We start from the raw sequence: 15,787 nt of genomic DNA, 5'->3' as shown, positions 1-15,787 counted from the left end.
TCACTGGGTTAGGGAAGTTTTCTTCATGGTTTTTCCGAATAGTTTTTAATTTTTTGCTCTCTCTCTTCACCTTCTGGCACCCCTATGATGCAAACGTTGGATGCCTGAGTTGTCCCAGAGGTACTGTACACTATCTCTATTTTTATGGATTTGTTTTTCTTTTTACTCTTCTGATAGGTGTGTTTTGCTTCCTTGTATTCCAAATTTCTAATTTTTTAAAAAAATATTTTATTTATTTATCTTTAGAGGGGAAGGGAAGGAGAGAGGGAGAGAAACACCAATGTATGGTTGCTTCTCATGCATCCCATGCTGGGAACTGGCCCCTGCTGGGAACTGGCCTGCAACCCAGGTATGTGCCCTGACTGGGAATTGAACCGCGACCGTGTGGTTCGCAGGCCCGCGCTCAATCCACTGAGCTACACCAGCCAGGGCTCAAATTTCTTATTTGATTTTCAACTTCATCTGCTCTATTGTTGATTTCCTATAATCATTTTTCATTACAGTTAATATATCCTTCATTTCTGACATTTTGATATTTCTATTTTTTAAAAGATTTTATTTATTTATTTTTAGAGAGAGGAAGGTAAGGGGAAAGAGAGGGAGAGAAACATCAATGTGTGTTTGCCTCTCACACACCCCCTACTAGAGACCTGGCCCACAACCCAGACATGTGCTCTGACTGGGAATCTAACCAATGACCCTTTGGTTTACAGGCCTGCACTCAATCCACTGACCTATACCAGTCAGGGCTATTTTTTGTGCTTCTGAAGTTCTTACTAAGTTCCTTGGGCATCCTTATAACCATTGTTTTGAACTCTGTATCTGGTAGTTTGTTTGCCTCCATTTCATTTCATTCTTTTTCTGTAGATTTCTCCTATAATTTCATTTGGAATCTATTTCTATGTTTCCACACTTTGAGTTCTTCCTGTGGTTGTTTCTATTTATTAAATAGAACTGTTGTGTCTTCTAAACTTGGTAGAGTGGCCTGTGTGGTAGGTGTTTTGTAGGGCCCAGTGATGTAGCTTCCATAGTCACCTGAGCTGGATGCTCCAGGTGTACCCCTGTGTGAGCTGTGTGCACTATTCTCTTGTGGTTTAGCCTTTGTGGCTGTTGGCATTACTGGGAGAAATTAACTCTCAGGCTGATTGGTTAGGGGAACCAGATGCAACTATATCAGAGGAGCTACAGTGCTGGAATCAACTCTGCAAAGTGTACTTGCTTAGTGGGGATTTGTTGCTCCTGAGTCTGTGCTTTTAGTGTGCACCTCATAGTGGTGGTGGAGTTGATATACGGCATGGTCTGAAGCTGTCCACTAGGTCCACTGGCTCTTGGGGCTCTCAGGAGGTACAAGGTTAGCCACCACCTGTGCCCTACTTGGGCCACCTAGCACAAGCTACAGAGTGATTTGCAAAGTGATGCTATTTATGCTGGGCTTGGAGGTGCCCAGGAGAAGCCAAGCTCTGAACAAAGGCTAGTTGTCACTAGTGCCAGACCTGGTGTCACTTAGTAACAGGTATGGTTTACACACAGGCCAGATGCTGCTTGTCTGAGAGATTTTTAAAAAGTCCATAGCATGAGGCAAAAGATATTGTTTGTATGGACATGCCACTGGAAAGAGCTTGTGTGGGCCCTCAAGTTTGGTTGGGCAGGGTCTCAGGGAATCACCAGGGTGGAGCAAACATTGTGCACCAGGTTGATGGAGACGCAGATATGGTACCCGCCTGCTGTCTCTATTGGGGGAGGGCTCATCAAAGGAACAATGGCCTCTGGCAGCACTTTTTTTTTTCTGGGAGAAAGCTGCCTTCCTTTGTTCTTGCTCTGATGCCAGACAATTCGGTTCCTCTCTGTACAGCCCTGGTGTTTTTGAGGTGCTATCACAGTGGTGGAGCTCAGAGGAAGTGAGTCAGAGGAAGCCCTTTAAGAGGAACTGCCTGGGACTCCAGAAGTACTCTCTGTCTCATTCAGCCTTAATTCTCACTGGTGTGTAGGCAGAGATTATGGGGACTTCTCTTTCTGGCACTGGAACCCTAGGCTTGGGTGCCTGGACCCCTTGGATCTCAGAGTGGATCTCTGCAGCTGAGATCACCCAGTTTTTACCTGACCCTTGTAGGTGTGGGACCAGCCTGTTTCATGTCTCGGCCTTTCTACTAATTTTGACGTGGCTTCTTTAATTCCCTAGTTGTAGAACTTCTATTCAGTCAGCTTTCAGGAGATTCTGAATGATGTTTATCCTGTAGTTTAGTTGTAATTTATATACGGTTGTGGGAGGATATGAGTAGCATGTTTACCTATGTTGCCATCTTGACCAGAAGGTTTCAAAGATAATATAAATTAGTAATACCTAAATAACTCAGGAATTAATTTACACTACTGTCAAAACTGGCATGGAAGAAAATTTCAGTGTTTACCTTCTTTCTGAGTGCTATACCTTTGTATGATTTTACTACCTTTATCTTATTCATTGAGCATGCTAAAATGGTAAAGGACGATTTTGATTATGTCTTTATATTATTGACTTATGCCTTCTGGGTCCCATCATTATTTCAGAAAATCTGAGTATTTCTATGCTTGAGATATGGGAAGAAAACCCAGATCACCTTAAAATTTGTGGACAATTTTTACTCTGTTTACCCAGCTTTTCATATTTATCCAAGAGGTTGTCTCAAAGCCTCTTCCCACTATACACAGCTGTTTGATTTTAGCTTTATTTTTTATAATTTTATCCAAATATGGCAGAACCAACTCCCCTGTCTTTGCCATCTGTCTTTTTATGTCTTTCTTTACCTGATACAGGAAGTCAAGATATATTTGACCTAAGTTTCCTTTATTTTTCCTAAGGCTGCCTGTGAAATCATATAGTTTTACTGCTTATATTCACCTCACTTCTTTTTGCATTCAATCTTTACATAAATTCCTTTTTAAAACCAGTTTATATGACAATTTTTACAGTTTTTAATCTGGGTGATAAAGAACTCTGTGCTAAAATGTTTACATCTTATAGAATTTCGGCATATGAACACCAAAGAGAAATGAGCTGGTTTTCAACTGATGTATTATAATCAGCAGATCATCTGAATCCCTCTATCATGAAAGATAAATTTTAATTTATTCTTGAAAACATTTTAGCAATACTGAAGAATGGGGAAAATTGTGTTTGTATGTGAAATTATTTTATGCAAGCAATGAGGTTCTTCTATACTGAAATACTTAGTTTATTTAAATATCTGGCTTCATGTCCATCTTCTGGTTTGTGTTTAATAAACTCTATAGAGATGTTCTAATTATACTGGAATTAAAGAACTGATCTGCACTGATTCACATTTAGACCTATGCTAAGCTCTTCATTTTCTTAATCAGAATCAGACCTTGTATTTTGACTGAGATTTTTAGGTACCTTGATTTTCAGCCTCAAGTTCCATTTCTCCTTCAAGGATTTTTATTTATTTTGTACTACTTCTAATAACTGGTTCTTGGAGGTTTTGACTTCTATTTCTTTGCACATTAAAAAAAAATCAAGCTTCTCCATTTCTCTTTTCAAAGTCTTACCCATCTTTTATAATTCGGCTGGCATTCTGTTTCCATCCAGCATCTCAGTATCTCAGCCAGGATGCCAGCTCTATCCCTTTGAATCCTTACAGCATTTTTGGTTTCTCTTCTGTGCTCACTTAGTTTGAAGTTATTTGAGTACAAGTAATATCTCTGTCAATAGATTATAAGAGTCTTGGTGGGGGGAAAAGAGTCTTGGTGGGAAAGACAGTCTATTGTGTATTTTGGAACAGAGCTTATTCCAGTTCTATGATTATAATAGTCATTCAGTATTTATTTGTTGAGTATAGCTATTGCCTTTAAGAGTATTTGTAGTCTAATAGGAGACCCAAATACATAATCAAAACAAGGATAAATAAAAGTGGGTTAAGACTGAATGGAAAAAAGTTTTCTACTATTTCTTAGAATGGTAGCAGCTTTTTCCATTTATGTATATTCTGTTGATGTTGACTTTTTTCCTCATATTTTTCCTACCTTAGGGAAGAAGTATATTAAGAAGGTCAAGGTCAAGGAGTCAATGTCTTATTATCAGTATCTAAATAATATCAGCATGTCTTCATGGAAATATTTCCAGGAATATAAGATCTCCAGGTTAGTAGGGACTTCACTGGCAAAATTTGTGCACTCTAATAAGTAATTAATTGAATGTGCTGAGAAGTGATCATTTAAAACAAAATTTCAAAACTACCATTGTTTTTTCCATGAGAGAGAGTTTCACCTGGAGATCATGGATCTTCAATCACAGGGTAGTAAATGTTCCATCCAGGAAGCTGGATTGACTAAGCATAGAAATGTGCCATTTACTTGTCTTTCTATGTGCTCTGGCACAGCTACCACATTTCAAGCTGAATGTGGCATATTTTTAGGAGGTTTGAGGTTAAACCTTCCTGTAGTCATATACAGGCAGGTGGGCAGATGGCTTATTGGATGAATATCACAGTGGGTGTTTTTTGTTTTGATGTGTTATGGAAAGGCTTTGAATATAAACTGCCATCAGCCAAAAGTTAAAAAAGCTTCATTTTCACATTTATTCTCTCTGATTTTCTTAGTTGACAGTGAGCTTACAGTGCTGAACTCACCCTTGCTAGCATATAATTTTCTTCTTCAGTAGTAAATTCTATTGGGTTGAGGATGGTCAGGTGGAAAAAATTTATTTGTATTTGTAAAATGTTTTACAACTCAAAGGGGGAAATATTTTTAAAAACATTTTTTTCTGTCATTTTCAAAACCCTAGCAAGTTAGGAAAGGCAGGGAGAGCTACTTCTTTTATATATCATGAAATTGAAGCTCAGACACTTGTGTGAACTGGTTAAGATAAGAACCATCAGGTGAAAAAAATGGGAAGGGAACCACCAACATGGACACATTTTTATCCCTTCCTGCTTACACTAGAACATAAACTGCACCAGGACACAAATCGTATCTAACTTTTTAAGACGTGGTACCAACAACCCTGATTTTTAAAGGTTGTGTATTGAATAAATGAACAAATTAATTCTTACCCACTATTTTAAAAGTCTGGAAGGAATTGACCATTTATTCATATTTGTTCCACATAAAATATTTTTCCTTTCATTTCCTTCCTCTATTCCTTCCTTCCTTCCTACCTTCCTCCTTCTCTCCCACCCACCCTTTCTCTTCCTTCCTCTGTCTTTTCCCTCCCTCCTTTGCTTCTCTCTCCCTATTTCATTCATTCTTTCTTACACTTTATTTTTATTTAATTTTTTAATTTTTATTTTTATTTAATTCTTGTTCAAGTACAGTTTTCTGTCTTACATTCCCAGCTCTGCCCCGCCTAGTACTCCCCTCCTCCCTCCCATTTCCGCCTCCCACCTTAGTTATTGTCCATGTGTCCTTTATACTTGTTCATGTGAGTCCATCCCCTTTTCCCCTATGATTCTCTCCCCTCTCCCCTCTGGACCCTGTCAGCTTGTTCCATATTTCAGTGTCTTTGGTCATATTTTGCTTGCTTGTTTGTTTTGTTGTTTAGATTCCTGTTAACAGTGATATCATATGGTATTTGTCTTTCACCGCCTGGCTTATTTCACTCAGCATAATGCTTTCCAGTTCCATCCATGATGTTGCAAAGGGTAGGAGTTCCTTCTTCCTTTCTGCAGCATAGAATTCCATTGTGTAAATGTACCATAGCTTTTTGATCCAGTCATTGACCGATGGACATCTAGGTTGCTTCCAGCTCTTGGCTATCGTGAATTGTGCTGCTATGAACATTGGGGTGCATAGGTTCTTTTGGATTGGTGTTTCAGGGTTCTTAGGATATACTCCTAACAGTGGAATTGCTGGGTCAAAAGGCACGTTCATTTTTAGTTTTCTTAGAAAATTCCATACTGCTTTCCATAGTGGTTGTAGCAGTCTGCATTCCCACCAACAGTGAACTAGGGTCCCCTTTTCCCCACATCCTCTCCAGCACTTGTTGTTTGTTTCTTTGTTTATGGTAGCCATTCTGACTGGTGTTAAGTGGTATCTCATTGTGGTTTTGATTTGCATCTCTCTGATAGCAAGCAATATTGATCATCTTTTCATGTGTCTCTGGATCCTCTGTATGTCCTCCTTGGCGAAGTGTCTGTTCAAGTCCTTTGCCCATTTTTTAATTGGGTTACTCGTCTTCTTTGAGTGGAGTTATGTGAATTCTTTGTATATTTTGGAGATTAAACCTTTGTCTGAGGTATCATTGGCAAATATGTTTTCCTAAGCTGTTGCTTCTCTTTTTATCTTGATACTGTCTTCCTTAGCCATGCAGAAGCTTTTAATTTTGATGAGATCCCATTTGTTTATTCTTTCCTTTTTATGTCCCTTGCTCTAGGGGACGTATCAGTAAAAATCTTGCTGCACAGAATATCTGAGATATACTCCTAATAGTGGAATTGCTGGGTCAAAAGGCATGTTCATTTTTAGTTTTCTTAGAAAATTCCATACTGTTTTCCATAGTGGTTGTACCAGTCTGCAATCCCACCTACATCTTACAGTTTATTTTTAAAGACAAGATCTTAATTTCTGAGTGCCCCAAACTTAGCACAGCATCACATATAAAATATATTTAATGTTAATTAAACGAGGAAGCAAAGAAATCTCACACTCTGCTCACAGGGCTTCACACTGGAAAATACTGTGTCCTAAGCAAATTTAACTTTTAATCATCTGTGCTTATTTAATAACTGTCACTACTTCTGTGGAGTGTGCGGCCACAGATTTCAGAGCTCTTTATTATAAACTATGACTCAGATGACACTGTGATGGATGCTACTTTAATAGCAACATTCCAAAGGTCATTGAGGATCCCTGTCCCCAGCACATCCAACAATTCTGCTTTCTCTTCCAGAAACTCAAGTGGGTTTCTGCCCCTTGGATCATCTCTCAGATCAGTATCCAGTGGCCTGAGAGGGTGAAACAATCTGTCCATTCTGTGGCTATAATATTTGCTAGAGAACTACTCAAAGGACACCATGAGCTGTGACAAACCAAGTCTTATTTAGGAAAGTAATTATGACTCATCTTGTTGGCGATTGTTAAATATTGAAACAATATTCCTTCTGACATTGTTTTTCCTCTGAATTCCTAAGGTAACATTGTCTTCACCACACATTCAGCATTTACTTGCCGCTTTAAAAGTCACTTAACTTTTCCTGTATCTTCTTTTTTGTTGTTCTTCTCAATTGTAATTTAGTTAGAAGCAGAAACAGTATTCTCGACAGTGGAAGAAATGAAATAGATTGGAAAAATAAAGCATTTTAGGTCATAGGTGGCATTTAATCTTGTTTTCTCTAATGACCTGTTGCTTGAATTTATGCATGTTACTATTTTAAAGTAAGAAAAATAATTTAAATCATACAAGATTTTTGTGTGATTAAACTATCTATTTTAAACTTAAAGATGGCCTCAAAACAAAGGTGGAAGTACATCTCTAAATAACTTGCTCCTGTGTGTGTGTGTGTGTGTGTGTGTGTGTGTGTTAGTTTCTGTATGAGCGGCAGCTGGTTTGCAATCATGAGGAAGAGAAAGGTGACCTCACATGGAGGAAATCATAGAAACTATGGAGGTGAGTCTCTGACCTTCCATGGTATCTGGTCCATACAGAAAAGCAAAGCAGAGATAGGTTTTATAATTTTAGGAGAGGTGAATATGTGGAACATGTCCAGACCAGTATTTGAGTAATGACTCTCTCGGAGAAAAGCCAGCTTATAACAGAACAGGGCAGCCCGTGGTAATCCTGATGGTGGTCACTGCAGTGGGGACACACGTGGGCGAGGCAAAGAAGCTCTGCAGGTAGCCTGGGAAGGAGGTGGTGACATGAAGAAGTCTGTGGGACAGCCAGAAGAGCTCTTGAAGCCACTCACCTGTTAATAAAGAAATATTTAGCTATAAAAAACAGAAAAATGACCAAGAGTAATTTGAATACAGGATATTTTTTCACATAATAAAAATTTTATAGTAGGCAGTCAAGGGTTGGGGCAGAAGTTCAAAATGTCACCAGGTAACTAAATATCACCTGTCTTTCCAACCAGACCTTCCTGGTGGGTTTTCTTTTTTCCTTTTGGTTTCAGAATGACTGCTGAGCCTGTAGACCTTGCATTAAGGTTCTGGAAAGGTAGAATGTAGAAATGCCAAATCATTCTTCTCCAAAGGACTCCTCTCCCCNAAATAAAATGAAATGTTTAGCTTTCCAGGCTCTCTAAGACAGGGCTGCAAGAGAGAAATTGGTGGAAACAAGTGCACTATTTTGCCACACAGCCCAAACATCACTGATCTTCACAGAACACAGTACTACTTGTGAGCTGGTGTGGGTAAAAGTGGGTTTTTACTTGTGGTGCTGGTATAAAATGCAAAATGAAAAAAATATTTTCATTGCCATCAGAAGCATTTTACCTGCATACATCCTCTGCCTTGCTGATTAATGACTCAGTAGATGTTCTTTCTCTCTTTCTATGGTTTAAGGTATAAAACCACTGATACAGTACCTGCTACACATCAAGTATTAGAAAAATACCAGCTATCCTTTTCCTTATTATTGTGATCCTGATATCCTAATCCATTTAGTGTCCTTGTAGTGACTAAGAACACAAGCACACTAAATTAGGGAAAAGTGACGTTACCCGTCTTTTATCTTTACAAATTCTTTCTTTTTCTGTCTCTGCTTCACTATGGACCAACTTTCTCTACACATTGATTTCTAACCTGATTTCCAACCAGGTTTCTATTTCGTGACATTTCCTTAGGACTCAGTTTAAATCATACCAATACAATAAAAGTAATATGATCTTTTTCATCTTCACATATGATATGAATGTGTACATTTTTCAGAGCATGAAGTTTTATACAAATGTCTGTGAGGTGTTCTGCCTGCCTCCCACTACCTGTTCTCCTTCTCTTCCTAGAAATAACCTCTATTGTCAGTTGGGCGTATTGTCAATGAGATAAAAGTCAGTAAGGTGTGCAGCACTCCGCTATCCCTTGTAATCAAGGCTCAACCACATGACAGATTTGAGCCAAAGAGTTTTCAGTGAGCATACTATGTGTGACGTTTGGAACAATATCCTTAAAGAAAAGAGGCAGGCCCTCTGAGACCTAGAATAAGGATATAGCACCTGGAGTTCTGGCAGCCGTTTTGGACTAAGGAAATGGAGTCTTCACCCAAGGGGTGTGGGAGAGAGACCTGGCAGGGAAGATGATTGCTGAGGAACTTGCGTGGAGCTCCGATTTCAGATCATATTTGTAAAATAAAAGGGTGTTGTTATTTAAGTCCAGCTGGAAATTCTCATGACCAATCAGACTGACAGCCTAATAAGTGGTACTGAAATTATAGGATGGCCAGCATCTAAACTCTGAAGCTGGAGAGTCTTCTCTGAGGCAGGAGCAGCTGGTGTTATTGCACTCGGACACTGATAGTGATGAGTGGTGTGTAATGATAGTGTGAGACAAGATGCTCCAGCGCCGTGAAAAGAAATTCTCTAAATGCGAATCTGTTGGCACAAAAATAAAAACTTATAAACTGAACCTGTATGGTTGAGTGAAAAGAAGTTAAACATCTTGGCCTGTCATTAATCCTAGAGACAAGCCATCAAGTTAGGATTGGTTGAGTATTGGATACTTTATTTTTAGATACATTTATCTAGCGCCATCACCATAATTGTAGAAGTAACATATAATTTAGAAAAGATTGGATTCTTGTATTTCTTATTCATTAAGGCTTATGTAATTTAAATATGTATTTTGCATAAAACACTTTGCATAAATACCTTTATTTTTAAATCCTCTAAAGCTTTATCTCTTAAACATAAGAAATTTTTTTCTAGAAAAATAACAAAAAGAAGTAATATTTTGAAATACAGTAGTCAAGTGTGTTTTAAATGTGGCAAAACATTGTTTTATTTTAATTGAACTGACGTATTCTTCAACCACTGACTTGAAAGTTTCTGCAGCTTCACATCTCGGGGCTTTCTTTATATTTATACAAACACACCATGTAGTTATTAAATATATACATAAGGGTGCAAGGAAAGGCTTGACTTGTGAAAATACTATTAAGTTATTCTTCATAAGCTTCTTCATTCATGATCACCTTGGCCAGACTTCTTAAGAATATTTCAATATTTCAGGAGGAAGATGCCCATGACTGATATCCTTTTCAAGTCCCACATGTGGGGCTTGAGCATCACGCTGGCACTAATAACTGCAGACATGCTACTTATTAAGAAGGAATATAAACATTTTACTGCCAGGAATATTGTGTTTTGCTTTCATTATTCAGGGAATATGTGTGTGTGTGTGATGGTTGCCTTGTTCTCTCTCCAACAATATGTGGCTCTAATTGTTTCATTTAGTAAATATTTATTGAGCACTCACAATGAATTGGACAGTATTCCAGGTGCTTGAGGTAGAGTACTACACAAAACAGAATGATTGCTGCTATGGAATTGACAGAAAAGCATGATTTTTGTGAAAACAGTCATAAATCTACCAGTTTAAACCATGTAAAGTGACTTCAGCCTATTCCTCAGTATTTGTGATGCAATAAAATTGTGTTGAATAAAGTGTTCAATAAATGAATAAAGGGCTCGTTTGCAACTCTGACTATATAATTAACCCCTGAGCAACAAGACAGAAACATTTTTACATGGGTTTGGTTAGAATGAGATAATCAGATATTTCTGGTTAAAAATCAGAGAAATTCAATTCACACTAAAAGACAAAGGAGATTTGGTCCGATTCCAACCAAGTAAACAGTGGAAGACTGCAGCTTGGCCCAAGGCAGGGTTAATAATAAAAATAAGTAACTATCTGAGTGGCACAGAGGCTGTCCAGCTCGTCGTATGGAGGGTGACTCAATCAGATTAGAGCTGAGCCACCAACACGTGGTAAGCAGTGTTGAATATTAGTCAGCCAAGTCTCGAGAAATGAGTGGACATAGGGCCATAGACTTTGATGGGGCTGTTTTTCCTCTTACCTTTCCTTTTGTCTTTGTTCCCTAACTTTTCCTCCATTGAAGACTGTCTCAATCCCTATGGCTACTGACAGATGAAGAAGTTTACATATAGAAATTATCATTGGATAGAGACTGATTTTTATTTTTTAAATGAATTTATTGGGTTGACATTGGTTAATAACATTATATACATTTCAGGTGTATAATTCTGTAATGCATCATCTGTATATTACATTGTGTATTCATTCCCCAGAGTCTAGTCTGCTTCTATCACAATATATTTGGCCCCCTTTACCCTCTCTTTTCTTCCCTAACCCCTTCCCTTTTGGCAACCATCATACTGTTGTCTGTGTCTAGGAGTTTGTATGCTTATTTTGTTTCTTCATTTGTTGCTTTCAGTTTTATCTCCCACATATGAGTGAAATCATATATTCATGACTTTTTCTGAGTTATTTAACTTAGCATGATATTCTCAAGATCCATCCCTGTTGTTGCTAATGGCAGTAATTTATCTTTTCTTATGGCTGAGCAGTGGTCTATTGCATAAAAGTGCCATATCTTCTTTATCTATCTATCAAGCAATACTTCAGTGGTTTCCATGTCTTGGTCGCAGTGAATGATGCTGCAATGGACATAGGGATGTGTATATCTTTGCAAATAAATGTTTTCAAACTTTTCAGGCAGATATGCTGAAGAGGATTTGCTGGGTCATATTGTAATGTTTTGAGGAAACTCCATACTGTTTTCTGTAGTGGCTGTACCCATTTACATTCCACCATCAGTGTAACAGGGTTCCTGTTCCTCCACAACCTCTCCAACACTTCTTTCTTGTCTTATTGATAATAGCCTCCCCAGCAGGTATAAGGTAGTATCTCATTGTGGTTTTGATTTGTATGTCTTTTATAGCTAGTGAGATTGATTCCCTTTCATATATCTTTTGGCCATTTGTATGTCTTCATGGGAAAAGTGTCTGTTCAAGTCATCTGTCATTCTTTAATCAGATTTTTGTTGTTGCTGTTGTTGAGTTATGATTTGTTTATGTATTTTGGATATTAGCCACTTATGGGGGGTATTTTTTGAAAATATCTTCTCCCACTTGGTTGGTTGCCTTTTTGTTTTGTTGGTGGATTATTTTGCTGTGCAGAAGCTTTACTGAAATATAAGATGTAAATGAATAAAATACACAGAAGAAAATACAGGTTCTAAACATACGGACTTTGGTCTCACAGAGGTTTTTATGAAATTGACTCCAAAGACAAGGGAAATAAAGCAAGTGATTGGGATTATGCCAAACCAAAAAGAGACTCATTATTTTACTCTGTTTTAGTGAAAATTTCCAGGAAAGGAAGTTTTGTTGAGCAGATGAAATAATAGGTGTCCATTGCAATAAGTTAAAATTTTGATAATATGTTTTTCCAAAATATAAAAACTCTTTGCTTTAAAGAAGAGATATAAGAATACAAATATTTGCTTTAAGCAATAGTTTATTTTGGCAGAAACAAACTTCATCACATATCCATTTGCTTCCCCGTACTTTCCAGCCTCCTTTGCAGTTATTTGGGCCATGTGACTAGTTTGGACTAGTGGGTTGCATATAGGCGTGTTTGTGTGACTCTGGGCTAAGTCATTTATGATCTAGTTGCCACCTTCTCCATCTCTCCTGTCCCCTGTCATGGGGATTCTGGAGTCCATGGTATAGCCCATATGGTGTAGCTTCAGACTGGAAGAAGGCCACCTGTTCTATGTGGTTAGGCTGTACAATGGCAGCAGACTTCTACTTAAGTCTCTGAAATTCTGGGTTTGTCTATTGCGGTACCTAACATTAATTACCCTAACAAATAAATCTGTTTTAATTATGCTCTACTTGAAAAAATGAGGACTTTGGACTTATGAAAATAGAAATTAAAATCCGCACTCTGTCATATACTGTGGTGTGATCTTACGCTAGTTCTTTAGTTTCTTTGAGCTTTGATTTTCTTCTCAGAAATATGAGGATGATAATGCTGCCTATATCATAAGGTTGCTATAAAAAAGCATGTATATAGAAATCTTGCTAGGTGCCCACTATAATTATAGCTAGCATTTACATGAATGAGGCACAAAGAGGTAAATTATTTACTTATATTGACATATCTATCACTTAAAACAGCCTTCTGTTGCAGGCATTGGTATCATCACCCCCATTTTAACTGAGGCACAGTGAGGTAGAGTTACCCTAGGTCATGCAGCTAAGTTGTGATGCTAACCAGTCAGATACCAGAGTTGGCTGTCTGGCTTCCTCTTCCGGATCATTTTATAATTAGGTAATATTGATTCCTTGAGTATGGGTAAGGTAGAGATATAGGAAGGAAAGTAATTTTGGAATAAAATTCACATTTGAATCTTGCTTGTAGCATGTACTAAGTTACTCAAACTTTTTAGCTTCTTTATTTATAAAATACCTAATATCAAAATTGTACTCATATGACTCTAAGGGTTCATTGTAGTTATATATGGTATATATAAAGAACCAGAAATATTAATTGTTAACAGTGGATATTGCTTCCTTTCCTGTAGTTATTCTCCCATTATTGTAAAAATACAGAATGCATTGGCTTTTCCCTGGAAGAATCTATCACATTAAGAAAAAATTCATGTATGGACTTTTACTCATTAAATATACACGTGTTAATATATAATGCCCATACCATTTCTGTTACAATCCTTACTTCATCCATGTTGCGTGTCTAAGCAGCCCTTTGGTTACTTTAACTAGTCAGCAGAAACACAAAAAATGCCTGAAGCAATGAGAAGGAGGCAGCTTTCTCTGATGGACAAGTAGTTCTTGAAGTAAAGTGTCTCCCTTTCTTGTCTCTATGTTCTTGTTCTTTTATAGTATATGTGTTTTTTCAAATAAAATGTGATAGTGTTGCTTCGGTACAAAAAATATGATATAAACAAAGATTTAAGCTAGAAGGAATGTTCTACATTTTCTGGCCTAATGTAGCTATGACAGGTGAGGAACAGGCCCAGCAACTTAATAATTCCCTAAGAAGTGATAGCTAGTTCATGCTATAGCAACTCCCAGACTTTCTCTAGTCCTCTGATCCTTCAGAACAGAATTTCCCCTAAATTAGTAGCTATTTAAAATGCTTCTTATGGGTAAACAAGGTATTTTAAAGGGCAGAAATGTGTATATTTTAAGAGGGTGCAAGTCAAAGGCACCGTATGGAATAATCATCCTACAAACTAGTTCAATATCAAAATGCATTAAATGCTGAAAAGGAGGCCTTCATTCAATACACACAGATAATGTGAAGCCAATCAGCATTGTCTTTCATTGAGGCTAGAAAATTTTCTGTTCTAATCTCCAGTCCTTTAACTTTACCTTCTTATTTTACAGTAGTATTTTTTTATTAACAGCTATATTGAGGTACTTTAATAGCACCCCAGGGTCAAAATGTCTAAGTTAGAATTCTTTCCTTCCAAAAACAGGTTCCCTTTGATCTGTCTCTTTCCTTTTATCTGTCAATAAGATCTCATTGTTCTAGCTACCCCAGCTGGAAACCACAGTGCTGTCTTCCATGGCTCTCTCCTGCAGTCATATTTAATTAGTCAATACATCTTACGAGTTTTCACCATTCCTAATTCCCCTATTATGTTAACCATATTCTCACTGGATTCGCTACCTTTAGTAACATTTTCTTTCTTGCAAGTCATCTGAAAACCTCCTTACAAATTGATCTTTCTCTTTTTTAATAATTATAGAACTTTTGGTCTCTTGCTGATTTTAAGAGAGATTTTCAATGTATGCATGAAAAACAGTTTTCTAGGCTGTGGACCCAACTTCTCTTTCTCCTTTTACCTTTTCTTTTTTTTCTTCTTGGGCACTGAATTTTTACTTCTACAAATTGGTTTATTCATTAGTCCTTGAAATTTATGATGCATTCCTAGCTCAGTTTGTTATTTAGAAAGATATAACTCCCTGTCTTTCTGTTTTGTCCTATTCTTGATATTTAGCTTAAATTCTGCCTTTTTGAAAAAATGTTTCTCAGTGATTTCTGCACATGCTGATTCCTCTTCCTTTTACACTGCTTTGATATTTTAAATCTATTCTATAAGTGGGCTCTTAATTTGATATTTTTAAATTATTTTGATTATTCAACAGACATTTAGTCTAGCTATTCCTCATGGGTAGGATATTCATAAAAGCTCCTATTACAGACTTAGGTCTTGCTATAGCAAATGCAACAAAATATAGAGGTGGGCAAATGTAGGCTTACACTTGTAATACAAATAAATAATACAATAAATAATAAGTAATAATATAAGAATAAAATATGTTTTGCATATGCTCAACTATAAACCTACTTTGCCAAACTCTATATGTATTAAACTTTCTAAAAAGTAAACAAAACAAACCAAAAAGCAGAAATCATAATTTAACTAATTAAACTGATAGAATGAGAGGTTCTGCATCAAAACAAAAGGTTTTATAACTCAGGGCAATTGTAAATTGAGGGTACCATTTTATCTCAACATTTTATGAGAACCCTCAATTCATGGGCCACTTTTCTCAGTGTTGAGGATAAACAGTAAATTAGAAACACTGTCCTTGATATAAATGAAAAACGTGGGAGGAAGGAAAATATGAAGCTTCTGAGTGTAAAACTGAGTTCGTGGGGGGTGGAGGTGGGTGGCAGAGTGAAGTCACACAGTGGGCTGTCAGAGAGAGAAGATATTTTCCTTTCTGAAGGTAGTCAGCCCAGGTTCGACTTGGTTTCAGTAGGGAGCATAATGATGTTGGGTGTGGTATTACACTTG

The sequence above is a fragment of the Sturnira hondurensis genome, unplaced genomic scaffold (genome assembly GCF_014824575.4).
Source record: "Sturnira hondurensis isolate 20B ecotype Veracruz unplaced genomic scaffold, ASM1482457v3 Scaffold0005279, whole genome shotgun sequence".
In the NCBI taxonomy this organism is placed as follows: Eukaryota; Metazoa; Chordata; class Mammalia; order Chiroptera; family Phyllostomidae; genus Sturnira; species Sturnira hondurensis.
The sequence above is the reverse complement of the archived record's forward strand: the minus strand, read 5'-3'. Positions refer to the sequence as shown.